At 43.5% G+C, this 19715-nt stretch overlaps 1 long non-coding RNA gene across 1 annotated transcript; it reads left to right on the forward strand.

The window, feature by feature from the left end:
* The first annotated feature begins 1446 nt into the window (after window positions 1-1446).
* On the forward strand, window positions 1447-7725 carry LOC143157047 (uncharacterized). Its single transcript, XR_012994732.1, has 3 exons — window positions 1447-1594; window positions 5498-5591; window positions 7528-7725. It is a non-coding gene; the product is annotated as an uncharacterized LOC143157047 (long non-coding RNA).
* The last annotated feature ends 11990 nt before the right edge of the window (window positions 7726-19715 follow it).

Here is a 19715-nt window from a genome sequence, read left to right on the forward strand (position 1 = left end):
ACCGGAGTTTTCATGATTTTCACAGTCATCAGTGTCAGTCAGTCCTCCCGTCACAGAAAAATAAAATGTGGCCGCTCGATTAGACCTTTCATCTGGCAGAAGAGCTCGTTTCCCACCTTGCCTTAACTGTGGCCGCATGCCAGAACATGCTTATACTGGGCTGAAACTGAACTATATATGAATTCCCACACCAGTTTTTTGTTCATTGTTTCCCTGTCTTTAAATCTAGGACACAGTATAACCCAGCTGTGCAAGTCATTGTCTCGTGAATCAGCTTCTCACAGAACAAGGGAAGAAAACAACCTCTCCAACAAACTGGCAGTACTGTTATAAGGTGATCGCCTAGAGAGAAGCCATTGGAGCCGCCACACGCACAAACTTGTTCAGGCTAGTAAGCGTTGAACTTTGCCTTTGTTTAAATCATCAACAGAATCTAGAATTAAGTTGAATGAATTCACTTTGGAGTATTTTAAAAACAAGGCATTTCTATTTTTCATGTAACATCCTTTTATTGAGTAGTCATAATCTCTCCTTCAAGCTGCTTCCTTGTTTCTCTGATGTGATGGACAAGGAATTTAAAAGATAGTAAATTAGATGTAACTTTTGAAACAATGTTAAAATGCCAGAAGGAAAAAAAAAAACCACAACACAGGTTATAGATTAGAAGGACAGAAGGCTGATAGTTGATGGGTTTTGCCTGAATACAAATCAATAATGAAAGACTATAAAGAGAACAGATGTGTCCAGTAGCAGCAGTGGCTTGTGTAATTTCGTCTAATGTTGCAGTGGACAGATTTATTCTACCCACAGTACTGAAAATACATTTGACACTTTCCACACGGGGTATCTTTTCTCAGCTTCAGTCCGTGCAGCACGTCAGCCAGCTCCGGGGAGCCCGAGCTCATTCCAGAGCGATAAATCTCGCTGCCACCAGACCCGGCCGGTGACCCTCCTCCGGCTTTGGCAGCCGCAGGAGCCGTTGCGAAGGGTGGGAGCGCGTACAGGCGGCGGCGGGCGCATATCCCGGTTTATGGCCTCTTTCCTTCCCAGCCCCCTGGCACCTGCTCCCTTACCGCGCCCCGTGGACCAAGGGGGGCCGCGGCACGGCAGCAGCCGGAGCTGCCCAGCGGCGCCGGGGCCGGCGGCCGGTGGCCGGCGCGGCCGGGCTCTGGGGTAGCGTAGGTGCCGGCGGGCGGCGGGCGCCAGGGAGGCCGCTCTGAGGGGACCCTAGCGAGAGGCGGGGAGGCAGCGCGGGGCAGAGCAGGGCGGGCCGGGCCGGGCCGGCGGGAAGCCCGGCGGAGGCGGGGAGCGAGGAGGGGGACCGCTGTGAGGCGGCCCTGACAGGGGAGGCGAAGGGCGGCGGGGGCGGGGCCAGGGCGGGCGGGGCGCCGGGAGGGGGCGGAGCGAGGCGGGAGGCCGGGAGCCGTCTGCCGCCAGGACGCAGGCGCAGTGGCGGCGGCCGGTTTCCCATCAGTCTCCGCGGGCGGCGGGACGCGGTGCTGGGGCGGCAGGCCGAGCATGTCGGAGAAGAAGCAGCCGGTGGACCTGGGGCTCCTGGAGGAGGACGACGAGTTTGAGGAGTTCCCGGCCGAAGGTGCCGGGCGGGACGGGGACGGGGAGAGAGGCGGCGGGGATGGCGGCGGCGGTTCCGCCTGTAGGCCAAGGCCTGGGCCGGGCCGGTCGGCTGAGGCGGGGAAGGAGCGCGCGGCCTCCGGCGGGCGGGAGCGGCGGCGGGGCCGGGGCGCGGTTTGTCAGCGGGTCCCTGCCCGCAGAGCAGCCCTCAGGGTCTCCACGGCGGTGTGATGGCGTCTCCGCATGCACCGCTTCAGCGATACGGAAGCAGCTTTCCGGTGCCCCGCGAGTTCCTGCCCCCCCGGTCCGGTCAGAGGTGCGGGGCTAGAGCCCCGTCAGAGTCGGGGCCAAGCACGAACGTGCTGCCTGTGCCCAGCTGTGCCGGTTTCACGGGGCTGGGCGCATCGCCGTCGAAGTGCTGTGTCATTGTGCGACAGAGCTGGAAACAAGTGCAGGAGAGACTTGATGCATCTCAGCTCTGGAGATGAGAATCGCTGGGGAGAGGAGGGATGGGGGGCGGAAACTGGATGTAAGGTGGAAAAAAGTGTGAAAAGGAAATAATGTGCTTTGTAGTTATTCTGAATCTCTTTACCTTTTGAAGCACAAATATTTATGTGTTCGTTTGCTTTTCATAGGTACAAATATATTGAATGAGGAAATTAAATCTGGACTTCAATAAAACAACTCAGTGGCCTTTTACAGATATAATCTTGAAAAGATCCCTATTAGGGCATGCTTGTTTTCTCTATGTCCTTAATTCTCAGAATTGTCTCAAGCTGTGGATAATGAGAAATGGGATAAAAAATGATGGATGAAATGCCAGGGTTTTTTTCCTGTAGTGTCTTCATTACATGTGATTTTTTTTTTTGTGGCCTTACAAGCCTTAGGTGTTCTGAATCCTTCAGTACCAGTAAAAATAATATTTTTGCACTTATTGACGGAAAAAGTTATTAACGTAGTTGAGATGATAGCTAAACTAAGCTGAGATGACTAGCCCTTCTTTTCCATATGTTTCCTAAACAGGCAAAAACTGTTTATCTTATTTAATGTAAATTAAGTATTGGCAGTAGGGATGAAGGAAGTCTTTGAAGCATGCTTCTGAACCTTGGATTGGTCAGAGCACTGAATTGCTGTTACAGAGGGTGAAATTAATTCTATTTGAATCTAGCTGTACTACTAAAACCAAGTACTGTGCAAACTTTCTGGGTAGAACAGAAATTTATTAAAGAGTGACCACAACCAGGCTTCTTGCTGACCTATCTTGCAGAAAATAAGAACCTCTAAAGAGGCCCATTTAAATCTTCAAGTGAGATAATAGTGTTGAGAGGCTATAAAGAATGTTCAGATCACTTTGAATGTTATCTTCAGTGCTTAGGAAAGAATCATGATAAATATGTGCTCAAACCCATGCCAAATTGCTGTTCTTTCAATTAAAACACCACTTTCTATGCAGCAGAAAAACTGTGGTGTTACCCAGTTTTTATCCAAAGGAAATTGGATAATGCAAACTTACGTTAAGGGATAAAAGCACTGGCTTTTTGGGAATTTCTTTTATTCTGACTTAAAATTTTTCTTCAAACAATTTATCAAAACAAGTTTATGTATCGAAAGCACGTGTCCTATTTTTATAGGACACTTTATTTGAAGTACACTTGAATCTATCATGCTATATGTGAATTGGTCACTTAAGAACTTTTTGTACAGTGCTTTTCAGAATGTAAAATGTAATGTGTAAAATGGTAGGGTTTAGGTTTTTTATCTTCTACTCTAAAAACTGGTTTTTGTTTTCCTTTCCCAAGTGCATAATATGGCAATCAGTGATTAGTATATTAAAGTATTTTTTTTAAGGAGTCCAGCCATGACAAATTTATCAAAATTGATTTTGTAATTTTGGTGTATATTAGTAATACTTAATGGTAGCAGACTCTCAAATGCCCTTAATACTTTCAATCCCAGATAATGTTATATAATTTTTTTTACTTTCATTTAGTCACAGGCATATAATGCAGCTGAGAATAATAACTTTAGTATGCAATTCTGGGGTATAGTGTCAACATACAGATACTGTAGAATCCTGTAGCTACAGCAATGAGAATATAATTTAGGCTTTACTTTCACTGTCTTCCCCCCTGCACTGTGGAAGATGACATAGGCCTTTTTGACTCTTCCTTGCTCAGTGTGATTTGGAGCGTGTTTTCAGTCTTCCCAACTGACCTTTTATGATTGAAGCTGCTGTTTGTTGTGCTGGATACTAGTTACTAGATTTTTTTTTTTTCCTTCCCAAATTTGTAGATCTGTCTGAGCTACTGTGTGTTAGTAGATAGAAAAGTTTGGCTTTGTTCATTTTAAACTATTTTGAGCTTTGTTTTTTGTATCTTTGAAATCCAGATAAGTGATGAGTGGTAAAGCTTTTTTATTTTGACAAAAAAAAATCCATTACATATAAATAGGCAAAACTTGTTCTAAAATAAAAATCCTTCCCTTTGAGCAACTAGCAGTACAACTAAATTAAAATAATGCATTTTTTTTTACTGCATTTTTTTTCTTCACCTTTTCTTCCCAGTTTGTTCTTTTGCTGTCCTTAGGACCAGTAGGGTTTCTATGCTCCTTCATCTATTCCCATTATATGACTTATTTGAGTAGGGAAGCTTAATTGTAATGCCTTCTACATGTGTGTCTCTTTAATCAGTTACAAATGGATTTTCTTGTCCTGGTGAATCTCAAATATTAATTTTGTTGCCTGTCAGTGTTAGAAACAGAGGAGAAAATGCAAGGACCAACCTTCCTTCTTATGAAGTTAGTTGTTGACAGTCAATTAGTTTTTAATCTTTTACCCTACTAGCTTTTTTTTCCATACCTCCATCAATGTTTAATGTTACTTTGGGCCATAGTCTGGATAAGCAGCAGGTAGCTTACTGAATTGTAAGGGGAAGAATAGTGTTCTCTCTTTAAATATACTAATAGACTTTGAGAAATACAAGGTCACGAGTGTCAAAGTTGGGGTACATCTTATTTTGGTAATGTTAGAAAAAACTTGGTGTCTGTCAGTAAAAGAAAACTGAGAAACTGTGTTCCCTAGTGAAGTAAACTGACTTGTATTTACACAGCGATTCTGAGCCTTCCTGATTTTTCATTTTTGTTATTTTTCTAAACTAACTAGTTTGATAGTAAATTTTTTTTTATAATGAAGCATTAAGTGGGTGATCAGTAATTTGTCAAGGGTGATGTGCCAGATTATAAGATAAATAGAAATTAAGTTAGCACATGGACATTCAGTGTCTTGCCTCTGTAAGGAAACAGCTTCTGCTGTTTTGGGAACCTAGAAGTAGCTGGTTACGGGTAGCAACTGCTGTTTGCAGATGCCTCTTTCAATTTGCCTTTGCTTCTGCATCACGCATACGTTTTTGGCCTTTATCCATAGACTGTCAGCATCTGATCTGAGTGAACTGAGGATCTGTGTGTATGTGTTTTGGCAAAAGCATTTGATATATATTTACTTTTTTAATCAGGAAAAAAAAAGTATTTAAATACAAACCTGGAATTGTACGCTTTTTGTTGAGCTTTTAGGAGTCAAGCACTCAATACTATTTTCTTTTTACAGTGGTGCTACAGCTTGTCCATTTGTATGCAAAGTGTCTCTTATGAATGTGTAATCCTGCAAGCCATGATGTGAAGTGTGTAATGACTTTTTTTTTTTACCAAGTTGTGTATTTATTATAATTCAAGAAATTGTGGGGTTTTTTTAGATCTTTCTATGCTTTTTGATCTCATAAACACTTAAATATGATCCAGACTTTTCTGTTAAAGAGAGAAATTTGTTACCAGCTGAAGTCTACCTTACCCAGAGGCTGAGCTAATCTGTCAATAAGGCATGGTACCAAAGCAATGCAGCATAGAATATTTAGACCTCTTTTTCTGTCTTTAGATTGGACTGGTTTAGATGAAGATGAAGATGCACATGTCTGGGAAGACAATTGGGATGATGACAATGTCGAAGATGATTTCTCCAATCAGTTAAGGTAATTTTATTTTTAACTTACTGTTTTAGAAGATGGGTAAAATGTTTAAAATGGCATTGTTTAGTTAATATCTGGGAGTTTGAAATCTGCTTACTTTAAAAAATAGAGATCTGAAACAAGTGAAAGCTCTGCTTTGTGCTTTTCTATCTAAAGCTTTTCAAAACCAGACTTAAGGGATTACAGCACAGTTTGAAGTACTGATCAGCATTTCATCTTTTAATAATTGTACTGAGCGCCCTGAAATATGCCTGATGTGTTCAGGCTTTTTGCGGTGTTACGCAACTTAGTACAGAGATCTCTGCAAATTGTGATACAGTTGACACTCTTTAAATTTAACATGAATAAATACTTTTCTAAGGAGTTTTCTACATGTATATGAAAATTCTGAATTGTACTGCAAAGTTTAATGGCAAGGGATCCAAGATTCTCTCTTCTATGCTATATGGTATGCAAAATGTGTTGTTATAAATTTTTTTTCTATGCCTTCAAATAGCATTGCTGTTCTTTGATCTGTGGAAGATATGTGCATTTGGACAGTTATCTATATTAATATTAAGGTTCCCTTCTTGTGTGTGATGAGCATGCTGTTTATGAGCAACAATAGCAAAGTAATTGTTTATAACATGCTTTAAAAAAAAGTTCGCAATTTGGATACCTCTAATCCAGTTGTTTAATCCTCTTTGTTTGTCACTTGTAGTTTCAGTTAATCCTTTACTGACGTATAATTATAATTTAAATTGTTTCAAGCATCAACAGAAACTCACATTTTATAATTAATCCCTCAGTATGTTGCATGAGGAGCAAACTATCTGTAATACAGCCTGATTAAACAGGTCCTGGGTTGATCTCCCTTGTTGTACTCCAGTGAAAGTGATCCTTTATGTAGAAGATAGAAAACTAGTCTTTGGTTTAGTTGTTTCTTTTAAGGTTGAAAGGCAGTTAAACTGCAATATTGGAAAACAAGTTGATATGTAGTGAAACAGACTTTCAAGTGATAGTGTAATTCTTGATAAACACAGTTGATCTCGACAAACCTTCAATAACTGTGCCTTAATTGCAGCCTGTAGTATCAATGACCGTATACTAGTGTTAAAATGATAGTTTGCAATGTTGCTTGGTTGCAGCATGTTTTTAGTTCATCTTTAGAAAGAAGATGCTGCAGTCCTCCACTTCTAAAATTCCACTACTAAGTATGTAAACTAACCTGAAATATTTTTAGAGATTTGGACTACTGTATCTAGATACACATATGCTAAGACTAGGAGATAAAACAGGATGCGGTTCTGGCTGGTGTGTTTGGAGGCAGGTGAGAAGCAAAGTGGGGACAGGGCAGGAGCGATAACGTTTGTGGTTGCTGACTTGCTGTCCTGGCCACAACTAAGGGGAACAAAGCAATCCTTTTCCCTCAGAATTGTTCACTGGAAAGTGTATTGCACAAAGATTCAAAAATAGTGCAGTCTGGTATTTTTATTTAAAACAAACAAAGAAAAAGCTAAAATTATTTTGGATGTACATGCATTTAAATCGCTCAGATTAGTGAGCTCATTTGGTTTAAGGAAATCTTGAGAATAATTGTTATAAGATAATATTCTGTTTTTTCTAATGTGTCTGGAGTTGTTGCAGGCTCACAGGTGCTGCTTTGCACCATGTAGTTGTACTCCAGCCATGGTGGGTCAGAGGGCAATAACTATGATTAAAACAAGTATTTGAATTTTTCACTTAGAAGGTTGCTTCTGGTGATCTAAGATACTAAGCTGAAGTTGAAGAACTATAGAGTAAGTGAGGTTAAGGTTATTGGTATGAACCAGAAAGCAGTATGACATGTTCACATTCTAAAATGATTGTATATTGTGCAGTATATTTAATTTTTAAAAAGTCAAATGTTTGACAGTATTTTATTTGTATGTTTTAATATACCTATCTTTTTTCTATACAGAGCTGAATTAGAAAAACATGGATACAAGATGGAAACCTCATAGTTTTTGCTGAATATGGAGTGGTTTAACCTTGAACTGTGGATAGACTATACTGAGAAAAGAAGAAAAGGTGGAAAATGAGAAGACAGTTCATTATCTGCTTGGATTTATTATTGTTTTGTATAAAAAATAAAGTTTTTAATCTTAGCCTAGTCATACATTCAGCCTCTACTAAACTGGTAACTTGTATTTTGGTTCTGAAATGCCTTGTGCGACAGAATTCATGGACTTGCCTAGAATGCTACTAATGATCTTTCAGTGCCTGGTGCTATCGCACCAGCTCCCGTCACGGGGAACCAAATAAGCATTACCAGAATGAAGACTACTGAAATGTTTCTGTCATAGGGGATGTGGAGATGTCAAAAAGAAATAAAATACGTATTCCAGTTAAAATGCAGCAGAGGTAGAAAGGAGTTTTGGGGAGTGATAAAGCTTATTTTGCCTCAAGATTTTATTTCATAACGACTTGTTTTGTTTTTGTTAATAATTTCATGTGGGTGTCAGTTTGATAGCCTCAAAAGATAAAACCCCCTTTAAAGTGCATCTTACAACAGCAGAAATCCAAACTCTCTGATCTTGTCCTGTCATTTCTCAAGACTGTTAAAGAGGAGACCTCTCTGGAGGTGAAAGAAGTTCTGTTCTCATGCTTGTTTAAGCCTAGGAATCTCTGCTGAAATTACCTCCAATTTGCCAGTTACAGCAGTTCATCTGTATCACACAAACATGCCTACTGAGAATGGAAATCAGACTTCCAACTCTTTTCATGGAGGCCAACAAACAGTTGCCAGATAGATACAGCAGTAGTGACTGGATTCGATTACTCTCTGAACTAGAAAACAGAAGGTGGAAATTACAAAACCTATTACCAATTCCATGAATTCTCCCCAAAGGAGCTGTTAAAGCTGGCGTACGCAAAGATATAGGGAGATACAGCGATCCTAGAAGTGTAGGCCATGACTGCAAATGAAAAAAATAATAAATTTTTAATAAAGGGACAAATACAGCTATGTACTCATGGAATTTGAATTAGCTGCTTGCTTTTTTGGCAGTTTGCTGTAGAGAAGCAGAGACGTAATTGCTTTTTAAAGCAAGTTTTCAGAATAAAGGTATTAGTTGATGGACATGCAGTAATGGTATTTAATACTTTAACCTTGTTAACTAAATAACTGAGTATCTTAATGTTATAATTGCATTTATTCATGCAAAATGCTAGGAAGCTTCCCCCTCCCCAAGTTATGGTGCTATATTTATGGTGGAGACAAGATACACTGTGACCCTTACTGCTTTCTGAAGACAGCTCTGTAAAGACAGACCTTCCATTGCCATCTGAATGTTTCTGCAAAACTAAGTGTTTCAGCTGGTGTTGGATGCCTTCAGTTTGTCCAGTTCTGTACTGCTTGGGAAAAGAGAGGGAGGCCCTTTCAAGTAGACTTGCCCTGTGCTCAAGTAAGTGATTTTGCTCAGATTGAAATGGGTGGCTCACGCAGCCCAATTCAGTAGAACACAAAGTTCTGGAGTTCATGTTTTGAAGAGTAACAAATGAAAAGTGTGTATTAAGCAGCAAATGGCAATGCAAACATCCTCAACTTAGTGTTGGGAGTTTAAGAAAAAAAGTACCTTCAGTACAGCTCTGGAATTGCTGGTGTTATTAACACATCAATATTGGGAAGTTGAGTAATGAGACTGACCAAAAGAAGATGACAGAAAAATTATGGAAACCTCTTCCGCAATCTTCGGGTAGGAACAGCTGCTTTCCATTACAGGATTCTGGAAACCTTGTTAAAGCAGCCCTGTCCCATCAATTGCTAGCAGCAGGAGGAAGCCACTGAGGCGGAAAAGCATCTTTGCCTCAAGAAATCTTTCATGGTTTTTGCTGAGCCACAGTTGTCTTGTTAGTATCTTTTTCTGCTTTCTTCACAGAAGCAGAATTGGAAGGGAAGCCTAGGCTGAGGTAGTCTGATGGCTCTGCACTCTTGCAATAATAACCTTCAGCTGCTAGCACATGACCTGAAATGCCTAGCTGGGCGGGGGGGGAAGAGCAGTCTGCTTTGAAGGTCAGTTTGATGATATGGTCTATGTAATGCTGTCTGCATAAGAGAATTTGTTGCAAAGGAGTAAATGAAGTCACGTGCAAAGAGAATGGTGGTATGAGAATGTAGCTTACTGCAAAATCAAGCACTTCATGGAGGCTGATGGCCTGCATAATTACCACTCTAAATTTTTTTGCCCTCAAGTTTATTGCGTGGTCATATGGTTCCTCTTATTTTAAGCTTTCTAGTATAAAAATGACTTGGGAACCTTTCTACTTCAGATTGGCTGTTTTTTTTTTTTCTAAAAATTTTAAAACCCAGCTGGTTTTGAGACTAAAGCCAAAGACTTTTTGCCCATTTTTTCCATCTTTGACAGATTTGGTGTTGTAGAGGGAAGTTGAGGTGGTTGTCCAGGTTGTCGCTGTAGCAATTCACCCTAATTTACCTGCTATACAACTTTAAAAGGATCTAATCTTTCCATGTGCTTGGAGGCTTGGGTTTTTTAGATTGGCCATGCTGGGAGAGGTTTTCTTTGCAGATCTTTCCTGGAGATGTTCCAGTGATCCCTGTTAGCTGAGGAATGCATGAAGTGTGGGAGATAGGAATGCTTTGGGGGTGTGAGGGAGGACATGCTGAGAGAAGGCAGGGATTTGGGAAGGAGGATCTGCAGCCTGGCAAGGGTGGGAACGTGGTGGAGAGAGGGAGGTTTGGCAAAGATCTGAGCGCAGGAGAGGTTGGGCTTTCTAGTTAAGAAAATAGGACAACATGTGGAGGGGTGTGTGTGGTGATTGTCTGGGTGTGGGCTGCTGGGTAGTCTCTGTTCCCCATTGTGGGAAGGAGATTCAGGTCACAAAGCGGTTGATGTAGGCCTGTGTTTGGGGACCTAACCTCCTCATCAGCCTGTCCCTCAGCCGAGCAATGAGACTCTTCGACATGGTGTCATTAGCCTGAGCCACGCCGGGGTATGCAGCATGCGCCTACAGCTCTCCTCTACATGAAGATTGAGGTGGCGTTTTGCAGCGTGGGGAAGGCTGACTCGCCCTGGCCTAGACGCTGAGGATGTCCCAAGGCAAAGCACTGTTCAGCTAACTGGGAGGAAAGCTCTGAAGGGTCCCCCATTGCTAATGAGTTTGGCGCTCTCACTTTACCTTGATCCTTAAACTATACACACGTAAGAAGAAATGCAAAGTCACAAATAAGCACACACTGTGCTGTACAGAACGAGTGAGTAAGTTTGGGTCTCCGTATCACAGCAGTCTGTGTGCTTTGCAAGTGCTCTAATACACTTTCTACCATTCCTGGGAGATGGAGAAGTGTTTTCTCCTCTTTGAAGTGTCTGCTAATTTTAAGTGCTCGGTGTGAGACCCCAGGACCTCATGTTTCACTGGATTCAGTAGTACGTAAAATGCTCTGCACGTTCGAATGTTTCTTTAGCTTCAGTTACTGCTGTGCATATTCAGCATTTCTGCCGATCAGGATTTATGGGGTATCAAGTCAGCCACCCAGAAAAGGAGGAACACGCATTATAACCTCTGCAGCTTTCGTAAGGAATGAGGCAGGGACTCCACAAGTTGCTACCTTCCCCTGCTAGCTTTTTCTTGAACCTTATTTTTTTCTTATCCTGTTTTTTCTCGAACACTAACAAGGACTAATAAGTCCCCTGAGGGAGGGGGTGGGTATAGGAAAATATATGATCATAAAATTAAAGACTATGAGAATACATATGTATGGGAAAGGGAATTTGTATTGCACAGGGTTACAGTTCCAGCATTTCCTATCTTTTAAGTGTCTGACTTTACAGCCCTAAAAATAATTTTTTAATGCAGGTATGATTTTGTGTTTGCATAATAATACAGCTAAATTTGATTTAATTCCAAGGCATGCAGGGAAGTAAGAAGATTGATGCCCAGAAAGTTTTTGTGATAGAATTTTAGTAAAGAATGAATGTTATGTAACATTTCAAACACACCGAGATCCTTCAAGATGAAGTGTGTGATATAAATGTAAAATGTTTGCAAACTATAATTTAGCAACTGTTTTAAAATCAAGTCAGTATTCCAACCTCTTACATGCGCTGGGTGAGATCCTTTGTCAACTGAGAGCTAAGGGCAGTGAATGTGAGATTCATTAAGTAATTATATAGGAACATTAATTTCAAATTAATTTCAACAGTTGTCTTAGACATTAGCAACCAAATTAGGAGACCAAAGGCAAACAGTAATGCAGCTTAATACTTTTAATAAATGAAGGCATCTGAAGTGATTTACATAAATCGGATGATAAGCCCTCATTTAATGGGCTTCCAGATGCTCCCCGCCTCCCCTTCCCGTTCACCTTTGCACGTTTCCAGGATGTGGCTGTGCTCCGCACCTCCCCGTCTCTCTCATTACATCGCGCTTTTCTCAAATCCTTCCTACGTTGGCTTCATAATAAACGGTCAGACTTTCTGGAATTTTTTAGCGTGAGCTGGAACCTTGTAATGCTTCTGAATCTGCAGCGCTGAGAGGCATGGGGAAAGAACGGAGCCACCATTGACAAGGCCCCCAGGAAAATAAATGGTGGAGAACAAAAAAAGCAGATTAGGGTATTGGGGGAAGCTTGCCTAGAGGCAGGGCAGGGAGATGAAAACCAGTCCATCAGCAAGTGAATGGGTCACATGGAATGGATAATGACCAGCCCTTTTCATCTTTTCTGCAGTGAGCTCACGGCTCTTAATGAAAAAGAACAGGCACTGGTCTGGATTTACATTGCACCTGATGGAGGCACGGCAGCTCGGTGACCCACAGAGGATACGAAACCAGCCCTGCCAATACTCCAGCCACCGGCCTTGGGTTCCTCCTGCCATGAGCAAAATAAAAGCACTTCCTTCCCGAGGGAGCTGGTAGTCTGTGAGATGTAAAAGGCAAGACAGGGCAGCTGGGGCGGGTAGCTGGTGGGCTGTGTTTCCCTTTCTTGTGGTATCGGTTTGCAGTGTCCGAATAGGATGCAATGGAACTATACAAGGCAAGCCTCTAACATCCATAAAGATTGCAGATGCTTCTGAATCTGCAGCGCTGGGAGGCATGGGGAAAGAACGGAGCCACCATTGACAAGGCCCCCAGGAAAATTGAATTGTCCAGGTCACAGGGCAATTCAGTGGTACTGTCAAGCTGGCAGTAATGTTGGGACCTTGCTTTTCAAGACTTTGGTAATGAACCGATGCTGTACAGCCACTTTTCCCTTGGGGAAAGCATTGGGGTGGCTGGGTGGTACCAGCAAATCCGGAAAACAAAGATGTAATGATTTTGTCTGTGCTCAGCTCAGTACTGCTTTCTTATGCCAAAGAGAACTGGTTCAGGTCAGAAATGCACAAGGAGGCATAAGCTCTAGCAGAAGAGTTTGATCCATCTGACTCCAAAGTATTTCCTCCTCCCTTCCCAAGCTGTCTGTTGTGCCCTCTGTGCAGGTGAGTGTGAGCTGGTGCTTAAACTGGCAGAGCTGAGACCCAAGCAGATTTTCTTCCTGGCCGGCAGTTCCCCATGGAGGAGGATCCCAGCAGGATGTCAGGGCAAACAGGAAACCGTGGCAGCAAGAGGCCAGATAAAAAAAAGACCTTTTCTACCTGAAGGTTAAAATGAGAAAGGATGAAAATCGCTCCTAAGCAGAAAGCAGCATCTGAGAGGGTATGTGAGCACATCACATGGCACTACTGTTGAATCGCTGTAAAGAGGGATTCACTCCAAATTATACATGTGAAATGGCAAGACCTCTAATGTGACCAGTAGTGTAGATGGATCCATTACAAGACTATTGCTTCAGTGGCTTTTTAGGGCATATTAATCTTTTTTTTTTCCTGGGGCATATTAAAAATGCAGAGGGTGCAGTACAAAGCAGACCTCATCCCACAGGCATGAGCTCAGTTTTCTGGCTCTCCTGCTGCAGGGCCCATCTCCTGAGTGCTCGGTGCTGCAACCAGGTGTGGCTCTTCGGTCTGTTCAGAGCCAGGTTCTGGCTGCAGCTGATCCCTAGTACCGCAGAAGAGAAAGGGGCTGTGCAGATGTGGCAGCAAGACAGGTGCTACTGCGTGTTGCCTACTGGGACCCTCGGCTTCAGCCTAAGAACATGACTTTCTCCCAGCCTCTGACTTGACATTTCACAGATGAAGCATTAGGTGCTAAGAAATTTAAGGGATTTCATAAAAACGTGCATCGGATTCTGTTCCTTGCTCAGCTACTCTATGATCAATGTCCATTAGAAGAGAGAGCAAAATACTGTTTCATTGCCTGTGAGCACAGGTAAGATTACATTGGTACTGTACATCTTTCCCAGGATGTCATTTCTAGGCATTACCAGGCTGAAGCTTGCCTCATTAGAGACTGTCTGTTCCTTTTTGTAGGCGCTTGCTGTCTGTACCACAAAGAAGGTCTGGTATGGGGTAAGCCTTATAGGTATTACAATTTGTATACCTATAGGTATAGGTATATAAAACCAGTGGGTAGAGATTTGATTGCAACTTGATGGAGCTGCAGAAACTGTGTGACTCATCTTAAATAGAATATATATATCACAGTTATAAATTGGCTCCTTTTTTGCGGTTGCAATGACATATTTAGAAATTGCTGTTCTTATTTTTAAAAATAACTTTGATGTTATACAGATATCTGGGGCTTGCAGGTCACATTGTTTATTGAGAAAACACACACTTTAGCAGTAGCTTTCTGTCAAACCAGGCATGCATGGTGCTTTTACAAACACAGCGTCAGACATGGCCCCCCTGCCCTGAGACTCTCAGTGAGACAGAAACAATGCACAGGATACGCTGCAAGAGAGGATGGCGTGGGTTGTGATGGCTATTGGTAAAACAGCACGAATAACAAGTGTTCCGGGGGCAGGCAGAAGAAAGGAGAGTGTCCTGAGTGAAGAGGTTAGGATGAAGCAAGGGACACCCTGGTTCAGCTTCAGCAGATAAAATGGACTGGATTCAGGTTGCTTCTGGGTTGAAAAGGCTGGTATGAAATGAGCTCTCTTCCTAGCTTGAAGAACAGCATACCTGAAAGGTTTAGGGAACTTGGTCAATTTCTTTCATCTAGGAGACAGTTGAGTGGTGATCTGATCGTAGTTCTCAAGTTCCTTTATGGAGAAGAAAATTATCCCATAAGGAGATGGCTTTCTCACCTCACAATAAAGGTAGAGTAAGACTGAGAGATTGGAAGCTCAAGTTAGACAAATTCAGGCTGTACATTTTTACAGCAGGTTCTGAATTGAGCCATTGAAAGATTTTTTTCCCTCAGATGTAGTGGTCTGTCCACCATGGAGCTGGTAATCAAGATTAGGCTTCCTCTTGATGCTTTGTGATGGCTGAGCAAGAGGGCGTAGGTGCGATGCAGGAACGGCAGTATGGAAATACGGACATGTTAAAGGGGATAAGTGCAGACGACCATTTCAGTCCTGTCTCACCATAGCTTACCAGCTCTCCTTCTGCTCAGTGCTGCAGTGATTTTTGCCGTGCATTAATGGTGTGCAGCGTGAGTTCGTATTGTACCATCTCTAACCTCTTCCATGACAGAAGGCACTAAATTAGGCAGTCTGCCTCCCCGATCCTTATCTCCTGCTTTAGCTTCATTGACGTCAAAGGGTGTTTATCAATTTCACACTGGTGTGGGATCAGAACCTGGAGCCTGAGAACATGCAGTAAAAATGGTCTGCAGCCATGGACTTGAGGAAGCACCACAGGGTTGTTTGTGGTGTGTATGGAGCTGCTCCCTGGGCACCACTGGACTGCTGGGTCCTTCTGTGTAAGGGGCACGGGTCTCCTTTCACTCCTCCTTCAGAAGACTGCAGAGGCAGGGATTTAAATACAACATCTTAACTAGATTCAAACTTTCAAAATACTGAGCAAGGTGTACAAATTCTCAAATATTTGATGCTTCCAGGGGGCACTGGTTGGAGTCCAGTGGCTGGAGTCCATCCTGTTGGAACCGTGTTGTGAGCTTCAGCTCTGTAAATTGGGAACACAGATGTGATTTTTTCCCCTAGGAAGTCATATTCACAAGAGCACTCAGGGAGCTTCCTCCTTGGTTTTGCTGAAGCCAGTTCCAGTAGGCGAAGAGTCTCATGGTGGTCTCATCTTTGCCATTTCCACAAAGGTTTTGAAAACAGGAGAAAGGGGCAGGGAAGAACCACAGAACTGACTCAAGAGAAGATTCCCCATAGCAAGAAATGTAAATATTCTGCATATTGACAAGGTAGCTCAGAGTTAAGCGTCACAGTACAAAACCACCTTAAAACAGTGAAGGTCCCGCATGCCTGAAGAGCAGCTGTAAGAGGTCAGACCAGAGGCTCTGTGCCTGGAGGGGTCAGCTGCTGGGAGAGCCTGGCTGGGAGGAGCCAAAGCTCCTTTGGCTACAGCCAAAGCTTCCCGTCAGAGACGTGCCAGTAGTGCTGCTGGCAGGTAGACACTAGTGTCCTCTTTTGAGTGGGGAAATGGTCATGGAGGAGCATTTTTGCCTTCACAGGAGGATGTCTCCATGGTGCAAGCTGGTGACTTTTATAGCTGCGATGAGCAACAGTGATCGTCGGAGGCACTTCAGCATCAGCTCTGTAGTGAGCACTGTTAATTGTCATCACTGATTGCTCTTAGTGAGACTTCAAGTGATTGGAGAAACTGCCCGATGCTCATGAAAGGAGTTAAACGTCTTCAAGGCAATATTACTGCTGGAAAATCTTGAAAACAAATACATGGTTAGTTTGGGAGGGGATAGGGTAAGTCAAATATTGTGTTAGTGGGTTTGGAAAAACATATGAGGAAAGAAAAAATGTAATTGTAGAGACAGCAAGAGAGATGTGGAAATGCAAAAGAGGTAAAAGCCACAACAGCCACTGAGCTGAAGAGGGCAAGAAATGTTGAATTCAGGCTTGGACCACCTCAGAGGCAAAGGATCCGGTGTTCCTCAGGGAGGTACATGTTGCATCAGGATGAACGCTTGTGCCTGAGCGCTGTAGGTTTTTCACCAGTGTCCGGTATGCGGAGCTGCACCAGGGCCTGGGCTGTGCCTCTCTGTCTATATGTCAACATATCTGTTTTACAAAGTGATGGCAAGCTTCCAGGTGGATGTCCTTTGGGGAAAAATCTTCCCCTGGGTAGGTACTCCTCCTGCAAGAGGTTGTTCTGGTTTTGCTTACTTTGAAATGTTGGAAGTAGCTGCTGGTTTTCCAAGGACACCTCGTAGTGCAAGCCGTTGCATGTCCCCACGTGGGCACACCCTGTGGCATTAGCCAGAATGTCTCTGGACAGAAATTTTTATTTTTCAGAAAATATTTAGTTCCTGAAGCCAAGAGTCTCTGTGGGAATGTACCACGTTGAGCAACATGTTTCAGATCTGAGATCAGGATAAACACGGAAGAGAGTGGAAGACTGTATGAGGGTTACTGGTAACTCCTTATCCCAGGGCAGGGAGCGGCTGGGTGGGCGGAGGTCCCCTTCTGCACCTCTACCTGCCACCCACCAGTGGAGGACCTGTGCCCCGGGTGTAGGGGTGCCAGCCAGACCCACCGGTGATTTGTCAGGCAGGGTCTTTCACTCCGCCACTTGTCATGGAGAGTTTCAGCAGCTCCTGGGTCTTCACTGAGGAAATGGTAATAAATGAAAATTCCATTTTTTGGGGGAATCCCACACCACCTATTCAGGAATATTTCTGCTCTTTCAAGGAATTCACAGTCTGAGACCCTGTTGGTCATTTTTATCTCGTAAAGTTTGCTGAACTTATAGCAGTGTAGTTCTCACTATTTTCAATCACCCAAGACTTATGTATCTGAAATTTGTATCTTCTCATAAAAGATACCTCATTTTTTGCTTTCCCCTGCCAAAACAGTCTTGCTCAAGTTGCCAGAGCTGCCTTTTAACAGGCTTACAGACCGCAGGAGAGCTTCGACCTCAGTACAACCCTTACCCTCCCTGGGACTCGACCCAGATGGGTCCGTATTTTGTTACACCTCCCATGGACCCTGCATCCTCCAATCTGCCATCTGTCCTTCCACCTCAGTCAGGAGATTTACTAAATGTAGTTGCCCACAGATTTTTCACTTCTAGTGTGCTGGGTTAAAAACTCCCCCTTCCTAATAAATGGGACAAATGATGTGGAGGGGTGTCGGGCCAGAGGAAGGGGCACAGAGCTCCAGGGCACCAAACAGCAGAAAGGAACCGCAGGCTCCTCTCAGCTGCCAACTCAGAGGGGGCAAAGGCGGTGGGGTGGGAAGAAGAGCGGATGTTGCCTTCTCAGTGGGGTCAGCACTGTGATAACACAGTATGCCGTTTTCAATATTCCACTTAACCACTACCACTGCCACTCTTATAATTAGCAAATAAGTGAATTACATGCTATTAATGATCACTAGACATTCCTATAAGACTTTCCTATTAAAGTGGTCTTTCATGTTATCAGAGGCCAACGCTCTCTTTGATAGTCACCCATTGCTTCGATGGCTTTGAAGTTGCATTTCTGTTTCATTTGAAATAAAACTGAGGAAAGGCAATATTACAATCACAGGCCTGTGTTTGTTTTCATTGCAAATGCATTAGCATTTCAAGGAAAAAAAAATCTGTCTAAAAATCACCGGGTGATCACCAGAGCAATGCTCAAATACGGTTATGAAGGGACGAGGTGGAAATCCATGCTCCCGGTAATGAGATGGAAGTTGAGTAACAGCAAAGGGAACATACATAAAACAGGAGGTGTGCAAAGCTGCATTACTCTAAGGGCCAGCGAATCACACACATGGTGTCAGGGAGTTGGCACTGCTGATTTTGCTGGAGATTCAGCAATTTAAGTAACCTAATCAAGTGTCATAATTGATTGGAGGTTCATTTCCTCTCTTGGAAATCATTAAGGGTGGTCATTGCTTGCTAAAAGCATTTAATACTCCCTGCAATGGAACGAGGGTGTTTCTCCCCCTCGCTGACAGAAAGCCATTGCCAGCATGTGGCCGGGGAGCATGGTGGCCAGCAGCTCCGTGCTGCCCGCCATTCAGCCCCTACAAAGGGGTGCAATGCCCCAACGCGTGGACGGAGCCCCGCCAGGAGAACGGCAGGTCTTTCATGGCAGCTTCACCAGCCATTAACAGGCTGCATTTGATGCCAGGGAGTGATGGGCGTTGGGAAGCGGCGTTATGCGGCGTTGCTTCCTTCTTTGTGCGAAGAGCTGAGACGTTGGGACTTTGTTATTCAACTTGCTGAAACACAGAATTGCCGATTAAATCCTTCCCTCTGAGGCTGACAGCCGCCTCATCCACCCCCACCCCTGCACAAGGGGTCACAAGGAAGACCCGACTTCTGTCCTCAGCCACGCACACTGCTGGGACCCTTCAGCCCCCACGCCTGCTGGGGACCTGCTGCCCCGCTTGCGAGGGAGATGGGAGAGGTTGAGCCTGCAAAGCCAGTCCAGCCCCATGTTGGCGACGTTCAGCTGCGTACAGGTGTTTGCATCGATGTGTAAAAAAGATGTCCGAGGACAGAGGTGCCCAGGTTTGCTCCTTGCATGGGTGGCAGGTGCCATTGGTGTGACCTCAGCTCTCGCGCCTTCCTCCCGGTGACGCTTGCCTAAGTGCATACCTAAAGCCAGGCAGCAAAACCTCTCCATGGAAGAGCCCAGCTCCAGCAAAGGGGATCACCATTGCAATGCCTTATCCAGACCACAGACAAGTTCAGCGGTGTTAAACGCTTCCCATTTTACATGTAGAGAGCAAAGCATTACTTTAATGGGTTTTGAAATAACCTTTCTTGGATTTAGCCCATACACGAGATAAGACAATCTCTTAAAATTTGACAAAATTAAAATGGAATGTTTCAGTCCACAGGAAAGGGTTTTTACTTTTATAAGGAGCACTCGGAAAATACTGAGCTTTATTTTTAAATTAAATGTAACCAATGTTAAAAAGCTGCTTGTAAATCAGAATTTCTGACCTCCAAACACACAATATGGGCTCCAGTGAGCAGATTTCTGCGGGCTCTAGAGAAGTACTTTCACCAGGTAGCTATACTATTGTGCCAACTTAGTGTAATCATTGTAATCAGCCAAACCAATTACAGAGTAACAACCTACTATACACATAATATTCTAGGTATATATTAAAGATGTTCTGTT

Source organism: Aptenodytes patagonicus, chromosome 2 (assembly GCF_965638725.1).
Source record: "Aptenodytes patagonicus chromosome 2, bAptPat1.pri.cur, whole genome shotgun sequence".
NCBI classification, from domain to species: domain Eukaryota; kingdom Metazoa; phylum Chordata; class Aves; order Sphenisciformes; family Spheniscidae; genus Aptenodytes; species Aptenodytes patagonicus.